Source organism: Coregonus clupeaformis, chromosome 2, assembly GCF_020615455.1.
Source record: "Coregonus clupeaformis isolate EN_2021a chromosome 2, ASM2061545v1, whole genome shotgun sequence".
Classification (NCBI taxonomy): domain Eukaryota; kingdom Metazoa; phylum Chordata; class Actinopteri; order Salmoniformes; family Salmonidae; genus Coregonus; species Coregonus clupeaformis.
This window is the reverse complement of record NC_059193.1, coordinates 28,249,498-28,268,581: the sequence shown is the minus strand read 5'-3', so window position 1 is coordinate 28,268,581 and position 19,084 is coordinate 28,249,498. Positions and strand designations below refer to the sequence as shown.

The 19,084-nt window shown below is 47.7% G+C and overlaps 1 protein-coding gene across 2 annotated transcripts in view; it reads left to right on the top strand.

Annotated features, from left to right (window-relative positions):
• The window catches only part of LOC121532834 (protein diaphanous homolog 1-like), a 172,644-nt gene that overhangs the window by 82,140 nt on the left and 71,420 nt on the right, over nt 1-19,084 (top strand). The gene's annotated exons all lie outside the window — the stretch shown is intronic.

The following is a 19,084-nucleotide window of genomic DNA, read 5'->3' as shown; positions in this document are numbered from 1 at the left end:
TCACGAGAGGCTACACAGCTTTCAGCGGGATTGCTCAAGTAGTGCAAGGAGACCAGGTTCAACCAAAACAAGGATTTTATTAAAGGTCTTGGGAAACTAACGAAATTATAACACAATTCTGTTCTCTGGTGGCTCTTAAGGGTTAACAGTTCAGGGATGTCTCTTCCACATCCAAAATCATAACTCTCCCTCGCTCAAATAACTTTTCCCCAGCCTTACTGTATTCCACGTTGCAGCTAGTGGCCAACCCAGCAAAAACGTCCTTCCAAATGTCCCACACGTATTTCCACAGGTGCATATATCCAAAGGTGAGTATTTCCCCAAAGGTAAGTATCTCCAAATCCTTATATTCCTCATGGAAGTGGACGTGCAGCACTCTTGTCCTCCAGAGAGCCCAGGTTGGAGACTGTGTCTCTTCCCTTCAACAAACCTTCAGCTCATCAGCTCCTGATTGGTTTCAGCTGCGTGGGAAGATTGGCCATAGAGGGTTGGAGTTCCCGACCATACCAGCAGATGGAGCCATAGCTGTCTGGGTTTGCAGCCATCTCAGGGGGATGTAACGTCCCTCCAGGACACAGCCTCTCGTGACATCACACATCCCCTCCTCGGGACCGACGTCCTCGCTGGGTAAAGGCAGCGAAGAAGGCATCACGCCGGAGAGGGCGTCCGCATTGCCGTGGTGCTTGCCAGCCCTGTGGACAACAGAAAAGTTAAACGGTTGCAAGCTCAAAAACCATCTGGTTACTCTACTGTTTGATTCCTTGTTCTTGGCCATCCACTGCAGAGGGGCGTGATCAGATACCACCATGAAACGTCGGCCCAGGAGATAGAACCGAAGGGACTCCAGGGCCCAGACTACAGCCAGACATTCTTTCTCCACCGTTGAATAGTTCTTCTCTCTTGGAAGTAACTTTCTGCTTAGGTAGAGAATGGGATGTTCTTCACCGTCATGTGCCTGGGTGAGGACAGCACCCAGACCCACCTCGAAGCATCCGCTTGGACAATGAATTCCTTCTTGAAGTCTGGTGCCACCAGGATCGGACTGGAGCAGAGTGCTCGCTCCAGGTTGAGGAAAGCCGCCTCCGCCGCAGGGTTCCACTTCACCATTCGTGAGTGGCGTTTGGTCGTCAGCTCCGTCAACGGTGCAGCTATGGTAGCAAAATCTGCAATAAAGCGTCTATAGTAGCCAGCGAGGCCCAAAATGACCTTACTTGCTTCTTGGTGATGGGCTGCGGCCAGTCCTGTATGGCCCGCAGTTTGGCTTCCTGTGGTTTGACCAACCCCGCCCAATGGTGTACCCCAGGTAGTTTGTCTCACTGAAGGCCAGCTTGCACTTCTTCGGGTTTGCCGTGAGCCCTGCTTCCCTGAGCGAATCCAGCACCGCTTGTACCCGGGGTAGGTGGCTGGCCCAATCCTGACTTTGTATAACAACATCATCCAAATAAGCCGCTGCGTACCTCTTGTGGGGGCGCAAGGACTCGATCCATCAGGCGTTGGAACGTGGCAGGTGCCCCGTGGAGACCAAACGGAAGTCGGGTATACTGGTAGAGCCCCTCCGGGGTGGCAAAGGCTGTCTTCTCCTTAGACGCCGGGGTCAAGGGCACCTGCCAGTAGCCTTTTGTGAGATCAAGAGTGGTTAGGAAACGAGCATGCCCCAAGGAGTCTATTAAATCATCGACACGAGGCATTGGGTATGCATCAAATTCAGACACTTCATTCAACTTCCGATAGTCATTACAAAATCGTACTGAACCGTCTGGCTTGGGAACTAGTACGATGGGACTTGCCCAGGCACTGTGGGACTCTTCGATTACTCCCAACTCCCGCATCTTCCTTACCTCCTTCTGTATAACCACTTTACGAGCCTCTGGCACGCGGTACGGGCGCTGGTTTACCGTTCGGCCAGGCATGGTGCGGATCTCATGTTGGACCACCTCTGTGTGACCGGGAAGGGAGGAGAAGACATCCTGGTTCTGCTCCACGAGTTCCAGGGCCATCTGTCGTTGATGTGGGGACAGATTTGGACCCAGCTGAACCTCTTCCCGCGCCGGTTCCTGGGTCTCTGTGGGGGTAGAGAGCTGAACAGCGCCTCTCTGGCGTGCCACTTCTTTAAAAGGTTAACATGATAAATCTGCTCAGTTTTCCTTTTATCTGGTTGCCTCACCTTGTAGTTTACTTCTCCCATGCGTTCAATGACCTCATATGGTCCTTGCCAGGTTGCCAGGAATTTGCACTCAACGGTTGGCACCAGGACCAGCACTCTGTCCCCCGGCTTAAACTCCCTGGGTTGAGCAGATCTGTTGTAGGAGGCTTGCTGTTGCCGCTGACTGGCCTCCAGGTGTTCCCGCATCATGGGATAGATGGCCTTCATTCTCTCCCTCATAGCCCCTACATGGTCGATCAGTGTCCGCTGTTGGCATGGCTGCTCCTCCCAGGCCTCCTTGGCGATGTCGAGCAGTCCTCTGGGGCTGTAGGAAAGCAAGAGCTCAAAGGGTGAAAAACCAGTAGAAGACTGAGGTACCTCTCTCACCGCAAATAATATGTATGGTAACAGCTGATCCCAGTTGCGCCCATCTTCCCCTACCGCTTTCCGCAGCATGGATTTTAGTGTTTTGTTAAAACGTTCGACTAGGCCATCTGTCTGGGGGTGGTAGACCGAGGTTCTCAGCTGTTTGATTTTCAGTAAAGCACAGAGTTCTTTCATCACCCTGGACATGAATGGAGTCCCTTGGTCCGTCAATATCTCTTTTGGGATTCCCAGACTAGTTGAGAGACGGAACAGCTCCTTGGCGATTTGTCTGGATGTAGCCTTCCTCAGCGGAATGGCCTCCGGGTACCGGGACGCATAGTCCAGAATGACCAGAATGTATTGATGTCCCCTGGCACTTTTCGGTAAGGGCCCGACTATGTCTAATCCAATCCTCTCAAAAGGAGTTTCGATAATGGGCAAGGGAATGAGCGGGTTTCTATATGTGGGCTTTGGCGCAACCTGCTGACACTCAGGGCAACTACGGCAGTAGTTCTCTATCTCTTTGTGTACTCCTGGCCAAAAGAAACGTTGCATGATTCTTTCCTTAGTCTTCTCTACCCCCAAGTGGGCCCCAGCGGGTGTGTGTGGGCTAGGTTGAGTACTGTGGCCCGATAGGGCTGTGGCACGAGGAGCTGTTCATGCACTTCCTCATTTTTCTTGACTATCTGATATACTAACCCCCGGTTTACTGCGAAATGGGGGTAAGTAGGGGTTGTCTTATCACCTAACACTACACCTTCTAATACCTGCACATTTCTTAAGGCATTTGCAAGAGTAGGATCTTGTAATTGAGCCGTACCATACTGGCCTGTGAGAGGGGGAAGCTCTTGGGTGCCTGGGACGTCTTCGTCACTGGAGAACGGAGCACTTTCCTGGGCTGCGTTCTCTTCTCCCGTATCCGGACCAGTCTCGGTGTCGGTCTGGGCACCTGCCATCCCTATCAGAGCCCGGGCGGGAGTGAGTAACTCGGAGGATTGCACCGGAGCCTTCCCAGGATGAGTCTTGCCTCTCCGTTTCCGAGGTACTCGGGTTATCCTCTCCTGAGACTCTCTCCAGAGTGGGTAAAAGGCTGGGCAGTCTCGTCCAATTAGGACAGGGACGGGGAGGGAATCAACCACCCCCCGCCGTCGTGTGTATGGTTCCCCGTGTGCTGGTCATTGTAAGTTCAGTAACGGGGGTATTCTCTGGTGTCCCCATGGACACAGGAAACTGGGAGGACTTTCCCCGGGGTCAGACACGTTGGGCCCACCAAATCCTTACGCACCAGGGTGGCCCGGCTACCAGAATCCAGTAAGGCCTCCACATCATGGTGATTCACAGTTACCGGGCAGGTGGGGGGTCGATCTGGGCCGCCATCTACGACTCCCAAGAGCGAGGCAAAACGGTGTGTGGGTGCTGAGCTGGAGGACTCCGCAGTGGGCATAGGTTCATCGGCTGGTTTCCCACACTGCCAGGAGATATGTCCCATCTCCCCACACCGGTAACACTGTCGAGTTTCCCCCTCCTGGTGTACTCTTCTTGGACCCGCCTGGTTTCTGGCTCCCCCTGGAGCCGGGATAAGTCCTGACGTGGCTGGGTTCGAGACCTTGGGGTCCTTTGGACGGGTTCTTCCCATTTGTGGTGGGGCCGCCCTCCTGGGGTCTTTTCGGGAAGCATTCAGCATCTCCGCTGTGGCCTGGTACTTTTCCACAGCTTCCACGGTCAGATCAGCCGTGGTCAAGGCCTGTTGACTGATGAACCGTTTTGCCTCATAAGGCAGGGGCGCGTAGGTAACGATCCACCACAACGGCCTCCACCACCGCCGCTGCTGTATTCCTCTCGCGGATCCAGCCATTTCCTTGCGATTCGGACAAGTTCATGCATCTGCGCCCGAGGAGGTTGGTCTGGTTGGAAGGTCCAACTGTGAAAGCGCTGGGCCATACCAAACTTTGTGAGTCCATATCTGCTAAGGATCTCAGACTTCAGGGCATCATAGTCAGTAACCTGGTCAGGGCCCAGGTCCCGGACAGCATTCAGCGCTTCCCCGGTTAGAAAGGGGGCTAACAGACCAACCCACTGTTGCTTGGGCCAGGCTTCCCTAGTGGCCGTGGCCTCAAATGCATGCAGGTATGCCTCAATGTCATCGGTAGCTCCCATCTTAGATATAAAGTCACTTGCCTTTACTGGGCGGGTATTTTGGACAACCCTCTGTCTCTGCAACTGCAATTCCTCTGCCTTCAGAAGGTTGGCTTTCTTTTGCTCCTCCAAGAGAGCCACGTTTGCTTGCATCTGGGCTTGCTGGCCAGCAACAAGGGCTTTCAATATGTCCTCCATTTCAGTCGGGCGGGGAGCCTACGGCCAACTTGAAAACTGGGTGATCAAACCTTCGGTATCCTCCTCTGACATGCACTATTAACGCTTGAGCGTGCCCGTATTCTCCACCATCTGTGATGTCACGAGAGGCTACACAGCTTTCAGCGGGATTGCTCAAGTAGTGCAAGGAGACCAGGTTCAACCAAAACAAGGATTTTATTAAAGGTCTTGGGAAACTAACGAAATTATAACACAATTCTGTTCTCTGGTGGCTCTTAAGGGTTAACAGTTCAGGGATGTCTCTTCCACATCCAAAATCATAACTCTCCCTCGCTCAAATAACTTTTCCCCAGCCTTACTGTATTCCACGTTGCAGCTAGTGGCCAACCCAGCAAAACGTCCTTCCAAATGTCCCACACGTATTTCCACAGGTGCATATATCCAAAGGTGAGTATTTCCCCAAAGGTAAGTATCTCCAAATCCTTATATTCCTCATGGAAGTGGACGTGCAGCACTCTTGTCCTCCAGAGAGCCCAGGTTGGAGACTGTGTCTCTTCCCTTCAACAAACCTTCAGCTCATCAGCTCCTGATTGGTTTCAGCTGCGTGGGAAGATTGGCCATAGAGGGTTGGAGTTCCCGACCATACCAGCAGATGGAGCCATAGCTGTCTGGGTTTGCAGCCATCTCAGGGGGATGTAACGTCCCTCCAGGACACAGCCTCTCGTGACATCACACTATATATTAGACAGCCTTCTGACCACCAGTGTATTGGCTCTGTCATCTACCATCAGCATTAAGGTTTAAACATTCATATTGTAAATGTTTAAACAGTTAGGATATGGTAGTGTTTAATGGTAATGTGCTGTATGTGTGTTTAAGGCCCTGGGTATTTTATACTGGAGCTAGTGTCTTTGCCTCTGTCTCCTCCGCGCATCGCTCACACACACTAAGATACACACACACACACACCTGTGTAGTTTGGGTGAGCGTTAAATAGCATGAATAATAGAGGAAGTGTGTTAATGGAAGAGAGGGAGGGTTCATGAGAGCAGGTCAAGTTCTGAAAGGCGGAGTAGCATGACCTGGATGTGAGCGTGTTCTGCTGTCTAAATATCTATCTCCATCTTTCTCTCATTCCATCTCTCCCTCTACTCTTCCCCTCTCTCTCTTTCACACAGTGTCAATTTGTGTGAAGTTAAACCCTTTTATCTCAGGAGGGAAGCTGATCCTGAGGAGAGAGAAAAAGAGAGAGGGAGAGGGAGAGATGAACGTTTGGAGAGATACTGAGCGTTAAACAGAGATTGAGTTGATGTGTGAGATGGAAGGAAGCCATCAGAGATATGGAGTCACGTCTGCTCAACTCACTTTAAAAGTAGTGAGAAAAGTCTAATTGAATGTCTCACACTGAATTATAAAGAGTGAGTAAGTAGTAGTACAGTAGTATAGCATTAGTAGTAGTACAGTTGAAGTATTGTACTAGTAGTAGAATTACTGTAGTAGTAGAAGTAGTAGTAGTAGTAGTAGTAGTAGTAGTAGTAGTAGTAGTACAGCAGTAGTAGAGGTACAGCAGTAGTAGAGGTACCGCAGTAGTAGTAGAGGTACAGCAGTAGTAGTAGAGGTACAGCAGTAGTAGTAGAGGTACAGCAGTAGTAGTAGAGGTACAGCAGTAGTAGTAGAGGTACCGCAGTAGTAGTAGAGGTACCGCAGTAGTAGTAGAGGTACAGCTGTAGTAGTAGAGGTACAGCAGTAGTAGTAGAGGTACAGCAGTAGTAGTAGAGGTACAGCAGTAGTAGTAGAGGTACAGCAGTAGTAGTAGAGGTACAGCAGTAGTAGTAGAGGTACAGCAGTAGTAGTAGAGGTACAGCAGTAGTAGTAGAGGTACAGCAGTAGTAGTAGAGGTACAGCAGTAGTAGTAGAGGTACAGCAGTAGTAGTAGAGGTACAGCAGTAGTAGTAGAGGTACAGCAGTAGTAGTAGAGGTACAGCAGTAGTAGTAGAGGTACAGCAGTAGTAGTAGAGGTACCGCAGTAGTAGTAGAGGTACAGCAGTAGTAGTAGAGGTACAGCAGTAGTAGTAGAGGTACAGCAGTAGTAGTAGAGGTACAGCAGTAGTAGTAGAGGTACAGCAGTAGTAGTAGAGGTACAGCAGTAGTAGTAAAGGTACCGCAGTAGTAGTAGAGGTACCGCAGTAGTAGTAGAGGTACAGCAGTAGTAGTAGAGGTACCGCAGTAGTAGTAGAGGTACAGCAGTAGTAGTAGAGGTACCGCAGTAGTAGTAGAGGTACAGCAGTAGTAGTAGAGGTACAGCAGTAGTAGTAGAGGTACAGCAGTAGTAGTAGAGGTACAGCAGTAGTAGTAGAGGTACAGCAGTAGTAGTAGAGGTACAGCAGTAGTAGTAGAGGTACAGCAGCAGTAGTAGAGGTACAGCAGCAGTAGTAGAGGTACAGCAGTAGTAGTAGAGGTACAGCAGTAGTAGTAGAGGTACAGCAGTAGTAGTAGAGGTACAGCAGTAGTAGTAAAGGTACCGCAGTAGTAGTAGAGGTACCGCGAGTAGTAGTAGAGGTACAGCAGTAGTAGTAGAGGTACCGCAGTAGTAGTAGAGGTACAGCAGTAGTAGTAGAGGTACCGCAGTAGTAGTAGAGGTACAGCAGTAGTAGTAGAGGTACAGCAGTAGTAGTAGAGGTACAGCAGTAGTAGTAGAGGTACAGCAGTAGTAGTAGAGGTACAGCAGTAGTAGTAGAGGTACAGCAGTAGTAGTAGAGGTACAGCAGTAGTAGTAGAGGTACAGCAGTAGTAGTAGAGGTACAGCAGTAGTAGTAGAGGTACAGCAGTAGTAGTAGAGGTACAGCAGTAGTAGTAGAGGTACAGCAGTAGTAGTAGAGGTACAGCAGTAGTAGTAGAGGTACAGCAGTAGTAGTAGAGGTACAGCAGTAGTAGTAGAGGTACCGCAGTAGTAGTAGAGGTACAGCAGTAGTAGTAGAGGTACCGCAGTAGTAGTAGAGGTACAGCAGTAGTAGTAGAGGTACAGCAGTAGTAGTAGAGGTACCGCAGTAGTAGTAGAGGTACAGCAGTAGTAGTAGAGGTACAGCAGTAGTAGTAGAGGTACAGCAGTAGTAGTAGAGGTACAGCAGCAGTAGTAGAGGTACAGCAGTAGTAGTAGAGGTACAGCAGTAGTAGTAGAGGTACAGCAGTAGTAGTAGAGGTACAGCAGTAGTAGTAGAGGTACATTAGTAGTTGTGTAGTTGTAGTACAGTAGTAGTAGAGGTACAGTAGTAGAGGTATAGCAGTAGTACAACAGTAGTAGCAATAATAGAAGTACAGCAGTAGTTGTAGAAGTACAGCAGTAGTTGTAGAAGTACAGCAGTAGTTGTAGAAGTACAGCAGTAGTTGTAGAAGTACAGCAGTAGTTGTAGAAGTACAGCAGTAGTTGTAGAAGTACAGCAGTTGTAGTAGTAGTATAGCTGTAGTAGTAGTAGTAGTAGTAGTAGTATAGCTGTAGTACTATAGTAGTAGTAGTAGTAGTAGTAGTAGTAGTAGTAGTAGTACAGCAGCAGTAGTGCAGCTATTGTAAATGTCATTAAACTGGAGGGGGAAAAACTGGTTCTAAAACTACATAGTTCATAATAAACTATGGTTCTAAAAGCACTATATAGTTAATACATCTTGGATCACAAATACTAAACTATCATCTGACAGCGAAATTAGTTCCATGCAGTCATGAAGAGTTGAAGAGCTGATGTGAATGAACACGAACAACCCCTTAGTTTAGTGAACTTATGGAGCTACCGAGAGGAACAATCTAGATTTAAATATCCAGCTCTCTTCCTCTGATGTTTTAGAGCGAGTCTGAACCCTCCCTCACTGTGTGTGTGTGTGTGTGTGTGTGTGTGTGTGTGTGTGTGTGTGTGTGTGTGTGTGTGTGTGTGCTGTGTTGGTTATTCTGAACACGGCGGAGGTAGCCTCAGCAGCAGCATCAGCATGTGTGTTGGGTTTAATTGCGGTGTGCATGGAAACGAATGTAATTAGTGAGTGGGATCGGAGTGAGGCTGAGCTAACGACTAACATCCCCCCTATAGCTCTCCTCTCTACTGTTCTATTCTCATTGTGTCTGTCTGTCTGTCATCCACCACTACACTAGTAGCCAGCCTTACAGCACAGAACATTCTTCTACTCCAACAAAGGAGGGAGATATTAGCTCTGAGAGAGGACCGAAGGAAATGGAGGGAGGGAATGAATGAGAAGGAGAGAATGAATGAGGAGAGAGATAAATGGAGGGAATGAGAGAGAGGTTTTTAGAAAGGACAAAAAATGACAAAGTCCCTAGTGTAATTCAGGCAGACATGCCTACCCACTTTATTGAGAGAATTTGTACCAATGTACCTTTTTTCTTCATTTCTCTCCTATTCTCTCTTTCTGTCCTCTCTCTCTCTCTGTCCTCCCCTTTACTAGTCCATTATGGGCTGAATTGAAGTACGTGTGGATAGCGTGTGTGAGAGGGTCGTTAGTTGCAGGCGTGGGTGCTTAGTGCGGTGTCTGCCTGCGCTGGCCGTCTGAATGTTAACAGATTGTAACGGAGGAGAGAAAGTAAATTTGGTTTTCCCAAGGAAAATTGAGCAAATTACGCTTTTCTAGCCCTCTGCCACCATCCCCCGCTCCCACCATTACTCACTGTGGAGAGAGGGAGGGGGTACAGGGTGTCCTCAGCCAGGAAGGAGAGCAACGTGATGATGGTGTAATGGAAAAAGAAAGATGGAGGTACACTGATTAAGGCTGAGAAGACCTGAGGCCTGTACTATGAAGCAGGCTTGACAAGTTACCGAGAACTCGGGATAACCAGTATCACAAAAATGACTCGCCTTTTAGCCATGTACATTTCTATGGCAACGAATCCTTCTCCAGGGCAGGCTAACTCAGGGCTAACTCCATTTATCCTGAATGTGGTGTCTGTGCCGCGAGTTGAGGACTAATTCAGTCAGATTCCCTCCCTCTCGCAAACATTGCCATCATCCCCTTCATTTGAGGAAGACGACTGATTAAATATTTTATGAATCAGATGTTCTTTCGTGTGTTAAAACATTGTCATGTTAGAATATCTCATTTTACACATTTAGTAATGACAATGCATTTGAAACTTCACACACAGTAACTTTTGTAGCTATAACTCAGGTAAAAAGGTGCTCGTGCACACCAAAGACTGCATTAATGATAACTTATAAGATAAAGACGTCACTTCTAAAAGCCTCTTTCACACCAGAGCCTGTTGAATTTGCAAGGTAACTTTCCTTTCATTTAGATTTTGGCACAAATGAAAATGTGGAACTGACTCGCCCATGGATTGATGATTCAGCATTGTCTCAATGAAGAGTTCGGCGTGCGACTAGCCTTGTGCGACATGCACATGCAGTTACAAGCCTGCTACAGTTAGCGGCAGAAAGACGAGCAATGTCCACCGTCATGGATGAAGCCTGAGCTGGAATGTGAAGCTAACTGAAGCTGGTTAGCTTTAGAAAACCCTGAGTAAATCTAGCTTGTATTGTTGTATACTCCTCTGGTGACCTTCACTGATCTTTGACTTACAGAGTGCTCCATGTACTAGTTGCCCCTAAACACTATTCCAAAGTCAGATTTGCATATAATGGGATATGGAGAGGATCAACTGATCCTAGATCTGTGCCTAAGGGCAACTTCGACCTCGGGGTTGGCTCCTGACTCGAGGGCGGTTCAACTCTCTTCTCTTCCTCTCTTTTGCAATCGCTCCATCTCTCTCGCCCCCTCACTGCTTTGTCTCCCTCTCTGTCCCTCTCCTACAGTATACCCCTCCCTCCCTCCCTTTCAGTCTATTGTTTCTCATTCAGCGTACATTGTGCCAGGAATAGAGAGGACGGAGGGAGAGAGTCGGCAGATATCCTCAGGGATGAGTCCATAAAGAGAAGTCAAATGAAAGAGAGAACAACTTAGTCCTATAATCTCACTACGCAGGCAGAATGATGTGTGTGTGTGTGTGTGTGTGTGTGTGTGTGTGTGTGTGTGTGTGTGTGTGTGTGTGTGATAAAGAACATTTGATTTGGAATTAAGACAAAGCTTTGTTGGAGTGAAGTCAAGGTTGACTCGAGGCTTTATGGCTACAGAGAGACATACATATTTACACACTTCTGACCCTGACTTTCTCTTTCACTCCTATGGGGAAAAATTTTACGATCAGAGAATTGCATTTTTCCTCCCCGCTTTTCCCATCTCTCCCTCCCTCTCTGACTCACTTTCTCTTTCTAGCCTACATTTCTTTCTCTCTCTCTTTCTTCTCTCTCTCTCCGTTGACATTTGCTGTCAGGCAGTTTTGTTATTGTGTCCCTGCAGATTTCTGATTAGGATCCATCTCCCTCTCTCATTCTCTCCTCCCCTAACCCTCTCTCCCTCGCTCCACCCCCCCCTCTCCTCCTTTAACTATCTTTACTACAGTGCCTCCATATCATTGTCAGTCTCTAGCTTAGTCTGGCCTTTTTTTTCTTTCACTCAATTTTGTCTCTACTGATCTCATGGTACCTCTCTCTCTCTCTCTCCCCCGGTCCCTCTCTCTCTCTCTCCCGCGCTCCCGCTTTCTCTCTCTCTCCCCAGCTCCCTCTCTCTCTCTCCCCAGCTCCCCCTCTCTCTCTCCCCAGCTCCCCTCTCTCTCTCCCCCGCTCCCTCTCTCTCTCTCTCCCCCCGCTCCTTCTCTCTCTCTCCCCGCTCTCTCTCTCTCTCTCTCTCCCCCTCTCTCTCCCCCGCTCCTTCTCCCTCTCTCCCTCCCCCGCTCCTTCTCCCTCTCTCCCGCTCTCGCTCTCTCTCTCTCTCCCCCGCTCTCCCTCTCTCCCCCGCACTCTCTCTCGATCTCTCTCTCTCTCTGTCAGTCTTTTAAAGGTCAGTACTACAAACCTGCTCTTTGTAAAGTTTTGTTCTGCAGTTTTTTTTTTCTCCCAAGGACTCTGTCTCTCTCTTTTAATTATACTCTGTGGGCCATCTGCACTAACCCCCCTACACACACACACAAACATACATTCTCATACACACACACATTCTCACACACACACACACTTACTCACTCACTGGCATAAATATATTTTAATTTATTCATCAATTTATTCAGAGGGATCAATGTCAGTTGTCCGCTGATTGAACAGACAACCACGGTGTGTCTTGCTGTCTCCATGTTATCTCCAGTTCAACTTAGTATAGTCTGGAGAGGAGGAGTTGGAACAAAGGAGAGGAGAGGAGTGTGTTGTCATGGCAATTGGAATCCGTGGAGTTTTTTTCCTTATTTACTATTTCCTTAAGTATGGATTCTGGTCGTCTGTTTCTCTCCTCTTCTATTATCTCTCCCTCCCTCCACATTTCTCTCTTTTTACCTCACTCTCCCTCTTTCTTCATTTCCCTCACTCTCTCCCTCCCTCCCCCCTTCCCTCTGGTCCCCCCCCCCCTCCCCCCTTCACTCTGGTCCTCACCCCATCCCTCCCTCCCTCCCCCCTTCCCTCTGGTCCTCACCCCCATCCATCCCTCCCTCCTCCATCCCTTCCCTCTGGTCCTCACCCCATCCCTCCCTCCTCCATCCCTCCCCCCTTCCCTCTGGTCTTCACCCCATCCATCCCTCCCCCCTTCCCTCTGGTCCTCACCCCATCCCTCCCTCCCTCCTCCATCCCTCCCCCTTCCCTCTGGTCTTCACCCCATCCATCCCTCCCTCCTCCACCCTCCCCCCTTCCCTCTGGTCCTCACCCCATCCCTCCCTCCCTCCTCCATCCCTCCCCCTTCCCTCTGGTCCTCCCCCCATCCCTCCCTCTCTCCTCCCCCCTTCCCTCTGGTCCTCACCCCATCCATCCATCCCTCCCTCCTCCTCCATCCCTCCCCCCTTCCCTCTGGTCTTCACCCCATCCCTCCCTCCCTCCTCCATCCCTCCCCCCTTCCCTCTGGTCCTCACCCCATCCCTCCTTCTCTCCTCACCCTTCCCTCTGGTCCTCACCCCATCCATCCATCCTCTCCCTCCTCCATCCCTCCCCCCTTCCCTCTGGTCTTCACCCCTCCCCCTTCCCTCTGGTTTTCACCCCATCCATCCATCCATCCCTCCCCCCTTCCCTCTGGTCCTCACCCCATCCATCCCTCCCTCCCTCCTCCATCCCTCCCCCTTCCCTCTGGTCCTCACCCCATCCCTCCATCCCTCCCCCCCTTCCCTCTGGTCCTCACCCCATCCATCCCTCCCCTCCCCCTTCCCTCTGGTCCTCACCCACATCCCTCCCTCCTCCTCCATCCCTCCCCCCTTCCCTCTGGTCCTCACCCCATCCATCCCTCCCTCCTCCATCCCTCCCCCCTTCCCTCTGGTCCTCACCCCTTGCCCAGTCACAGAGGGAGGGAGAGGCAGATGAAGGAATTCTAATTTTATCAACGCTGCGACAGAACAAGGAAGAGAGAAATGTCACTTGTCTGAGGAAATGAGATGGCTAGAGCTCTGTGTGTGTGTGTGTCAGAGGAAAGGGCAGGGTGACGTGTGTGCGCACCAGGGTTTCCATTAGGAAAATGTGGCGCCGGACATTTGACCGGCAGCATTTTAATTTACCGGACAGATATCACATTTAGATTATGATAATTCATTTTAACAGAACATGCAACTCAAGGATGCAACAACGTGCATCCTTCTTAGCGAATTCCGGTGTGCATTTGAAGATGTTAGAATAACTGTCCATATTTTACTTTTCCTCAGGCAACAAGACGAGTAATGAACAGCAACATCACTAGTCTAAGTCAATCTACTATCCCCCATAGTAGAAAAGTTTACTTATTCTACTTATTATGTGTGAAAGAAATAGCCTATTCCAAACAGACTCTGGGACAGTTGTTGGACGATGGATCCAAAATTCATACAACCAGTAGGTTTAGGCTGTATATATATATATCTGTATACACACACACAGTGGGGAGAACAAGTATTTGATACACTGCCGATTTTGCAGGTTTTCCTACTTACAAAGTATGTAGAGGTCTGTAATTTTTATCATAGGTACACTTCAACTGTGAGAGACGGAATCTAAAACAAAAATCCAGAAAATCACATTGTATGATTTTTAAGTAAATAATTTGCATTTTATTGCATGACATAAGTATTTGATCACCTACCAACCAGTAAGAATTCCGGATCTCACAGACCTGTTAGTTTTTCTTTAAGAAGCCCTCCTGTTCTCCACTCATTACCTGTATTAACTGCACCTGTTTGAACTCGTTACCTGTATAAAAGACACCTGTCCACACACTCAATCAAACAGACTCCAACCTCTCCACAATGGCCAAGACCAGAGAGCTGTGTAATGACATCAGGGATAGAATTGTAGACCTGCACAAGGCTGGGATGGGCTACAGGACAATAGGCAAGCAGCTTGGTGAGAAGGCAACAACTGTTGGCGCAATTATTAGAAAATGGAAGAAGTTCAAGATGACGGTCAATCACCCTCGGTCTGGGGCTCCATGCAAGATCTCACCTCGTGGGGCATCAATGATGATGAGGAAGGTGAGGGATCAGCCCAGAACTACACGGCAGGACCTGGTCAATGACCTGAAGAGAGCTGGGACCACAGTCTCAAAGAAAACCATTAGCAACACACTACGCCGTCATGGATTAAAATCCTGCAGCGCACGCAAGGTCCCCCTGCTCAAGCCAGCGCATGTCCAGGCCCGTCTGAAGTTTGCCAATGACCATCTGGATGATCCAGAGGAGGAATGGGAGAAGGTCATGTGGTCTGATGAGACAGAAATATAGCTTTTTGGTCTAAACTCCACTCGCCGTGTTTGGAGGAAGAAGAAGGATGAGTACAACCCCAAGAACACCATCCCAACCGTGAAGCATGGAGGTGGAAACATCATTCTTTGGGGATGCTTTTCTGCAAAGGGGACAGGACGACTGCACCGTATTGAGGGGAGGATGGATGGGGCCATGTATCGCAAGATCTTGGCCAACAACCTCCTTCCCTCAGTAAGAGCATTGAAGATGGGTCGTGGCTGGGTCTTCCAGCATGACAACGACCCGAAACACACAGCCAGGGCAACTAAGGAGTGGCTCCGTAAGAAGCATCTCAAGGTCCTGGAGTGGCCTAGCCAGTCTCCAGACCTGAACCCAATAGAACATCTTTGGAGGGAGCTGAAAGTCCGTATTGCCCAGCGACAGCCCCGAAACCTGAAGGATCTGGAGAAGGTCTGTATGGAGGAGTGGGCCAAAATCCCTGCTGCAGTGTGTGCAAACCTGGTCAAGACCTACAGGAAACATATGATCTCTGTAATTGCAAACAAAGGTTTCTGTACCAAATATTAAGTTCTGCTTTTCTGATGTATCAAATACTTACAGTGGGGGAAAAAAGTATTTAGTCAGCCACCAATTGTGCATGTTCTCCCACTTAAAAAGATGAGAGAGGCCTGTAATTTTCATCATAGGTACACGTCAACTATGACAGACAAAATGAGAAGAAAAAAAATCCAGAAAATCACATTGTAGGATTTTTAATGAATTTATTTGCAAATTATGGTGGAAAATAAGTATTTGGTCAATAACAAAAGTTTCTCAATACTTTGTTATATACCCTTTGTTGGCAATGACACAGGTCAAACGTTTTCTGTAAGTCTTCACAAGGTTTCCACACACTGTTGCTGGTATTTTGGCCCATTCCTCCATGCAGATCTCCTCTAGAGCAGTGATGTTTTGGGGCTGTCGCTGGGCAACACAGACTTTCAACTCCCTCCAAAGATTTTCTTCGGGGTTGAGATCTGGAGACTGGCTAGGCCACTCCAGGACCTTGAAATGCTTCTTACGAAGCCACTCCTTCGTTGCCCGGGCGGTGTGTTTGGGATCATTGTCATGCTGAAAGACCCAGCCACGTTTCATCTTCAATGCCCTTGCTGATGGAAGGAGGTTTTCACTCAAAATCTCACGATACATGGCCCCATTCATTCTTTCCTTTAATTCTTGCGTGGAGCCCCAGATCGAGGGAGATTATCAGTGGTCTTGTATGTCTTCCATTTCCTAATAATTGCTCCCACAGTTGATTTCTTCAAACCAAGCTGCTTACCTATTGCAGATTCAGTCTTCCCAGCCTGGTGCAGGTCTACAATTTTGTTTCTGGTGTCCTTTGACAGCTCTTTGGTCTTGGCCATAGTGGAGTTTGGAGTGTGACTGTTTGAGGTTGTGGACAGGTGTCTTTTATACTGATAAGTTCAAACAGGTGCCATTAATACAGGTAACGAGTAGAGGACAGAGGAGCCTCTTAAAGAAGAAGTTACAGGTCTGTGAGAGCCAGAAATCTTGCTTGTTTGTAGGTGACCAAATACTTATTTTCCACCATAATTTGCAAATAAATTCATTAAAAATCCTACAATGTGATTTTCTGGGGAAAAAAATCTCAATTTGTCTGTCATAGTTGACATGTACCTATGATGAAAATTACAGGCCTCTCATCTTTTTAAGTGGGAGAACTTGCACAATTGGTGGCTGACTAAATACATTTTTTCCCCACTGTATGTCATGCAATAAAATGCAAATTAATTACTTAAAAATCATATAAAGTGATTTTCTGGATTTTTGTTTTAGATTCCGTCTCTCACAGTTGAAGTGTACCTATGATAAAAAAGTACAGACCTCTACATGCTTTGTAAGTAGGAAAACCTACAAAATCGGCAGTGTATCAAATACTTGTTCTCCCCACTTTATTTTATTTTTTATTTTTTTTTATTTTTTTTAAGGTGCAATATGCAGAAATCACTCCTCCATTTCCTGGTTGCTAAAATTCTAATAGTTCGCCGAATTTCAGTTTGTGACAAAACAAGCAAGTATAGTGTAGAGAATCATTGTACCATCTAAACTGCTGTGAAATATATTTTCCATAACCCAAAATATTGTATTTTCAGCTGGTCGAAGCTGGTGTACGGGAAACATAGAAACAGCGCACATAGAACAGATCTACTGCTTCTTGGACTTGCTTTCAATGAGAATAAAATATCTATAACTCACATTTCTATGTGAATTTGGTTGGGTCGTCCAAAAAGTTACATATTGCAGCCTTAAAGCAATGAGGTTGATGCAACAGATCAGAACGTTTAGCTTAAAATGTTGATAAACTATTATTTATTCACATAAGCACAGCAATTTGCACAAGGCAGTAGGCTACATGTGAATGTTCATTCCATTATGCAATTAGCGGGAAAACACAGTTGTCAAAAGTGCACCACACATGCTAGCAGTTTCATGAGACAGATGAAAATATATGTTAGAAATTTAGAAAGAGGGGAGATGCAACAACTAGTATGGGTTGTTATATGACTAGGAGTCTGCCTTTTGGCTACTAGACAATGAAAGAAAGTTGATTTGAAAACCAATAGAACAGGAGAGAAATAGGCCACTGGTTTCAATGGCATATGGAAGTCTTAGAAAATAATTGCCTCCACATTTGGTCGTATTTTGGCTAGGCTACTTTGAAGCAAGGTATGCATCATATGTAGTAAAAAAGTTCAGGTTTCAAACAATTATGTTTTCAAAATGCATACTGCCTCCAGCTCATTGCAAAGTTGTGTGTGACGATCTGAAGCCTGCCTACCTTTTTATATGCACTTGAATGGCGAATGGGAAAGTGCGCTTCAATTACCAGTTGAGAATAAAAATAGTAGCTATTTTTAATGGTGGCAATCAAAACTGTTTTTAACATGCAATTTCATTTATAATTGTTGCCCAATGATTGGCCTTATAGCATCTGGTTTCACTCCAGCAGCAACAGGAGCTGTAGCAGCAGCTCTAGTGCTGACTGACAGAATATCCACTTACACTAGGCTCTGTATCTGTATGCTAACGAAAATACACTCGCCAGTTTAATTACGCAAATGAACCCATAGACCGGTCAAATATCTACATCAACTGGTATTTTCATCAATGAATAGGCTAAAAAGCATTATTTTGCAATGGGATTTTTTTTCTTCTGGACAATTGGCAGCAGCAATTTTATTTATTGGATTTTCATTTTCTTTATCGGCAAAAGCCGGCTATTAACGTCTAATGGAAACCCTGGTGTGCACTTGTGTTTATGTATTTATTTTTCACATCCAGACCAGTGTCATTTTCTCCCGGTCTACATTTTTCTAGTCAATCATCCGTCTCTCTCCATCTCCCTCGCTTCTGTGTCGGAAATGTAATCACGTTCGGGCCCACGCCAGCGAGAGAGGGAGGGAGCGAGGGGCCGAGGAGGGAGGAGGAAAAAAGGGAACGTTTTAAATTAACGTGGATTAGAAGGCATTTGTATGTGTACCTGATTATCACTGGACTCAGCCAAAAGTCACCTTCACCGTGAATCAACGCTCTCTCTCTCAAAATAGCAACACTGTGTACTTCCAGCGTCTCTTGTGTGTGTGTGTGTGTGTAGCTGGAGTATCATAATATCATGGTTCTCTTCGACCATCAGCTCTGGGCTTATTATGTGAGTCCCAGTGTGTGTCCCAGTGTGTGTTTGTCTTGATTTCTGAGTGACTAGCTGATTGAGTCCTGCCCCCAAAGGTTTAGGCCCTGGTGTTCTGCCACTGATTGTGTGTGTGTTGTGTGAGAGAAAGAGGGTGTGTGTATGTGTGTGCGCGTTCGGTGGAAAGTTTGTGTGTGTATGTGTCTCTGTTTGTGCGTCCAAGTTAGAGAGTGGGTGTGTGTGTGTGTGTGTGTGTGTGGACCTCGTTAGCGCTGGCCTCGTTACGCCCTGCTTCTTAATTAAGAGACCAGCGCCTCCAAGCACTGCCGCTATCCCACAGTCCACTGGGGCACAGAGAGGGACAGGAGGGGGAGAGGACAGAGAAGAGCGAGGCAGTGGAGAGAGGACAGAGAAGAGCGAGGCAGTGGAGAGAGGACAGAGGGAGCACGGGGGGACAAATGAGAGAGGGAGAGAGAGGTGAGGACAGAAGAGTGAGACAGTGGAGAGAGGACAGAAGAGCGCGGGGGGGGACAAATGAGAGAGAGGCGAGGACAGAGACTTGGAGAAAAAGGGAGAGGTGAGACTGAGAAACGAAGGAGGGGATGGAGAATGAGAAAGAAAGGACTGAGCAAAGACCGAGAGAAAGAGTTGGGGATGAGAGAGAGAAGGACAATGAGGAATGATTTCTAAGAACAGATAGGATCGTAGGTGATACGCAACGGCTGACTGTAGATCCATATTCCTGGGGAGGGGCTTGGGCGGTGTACCGTATACCGGGGGTATTTCGATAAAGCCACGGGATGGTTTTTCAATAACGTCAATG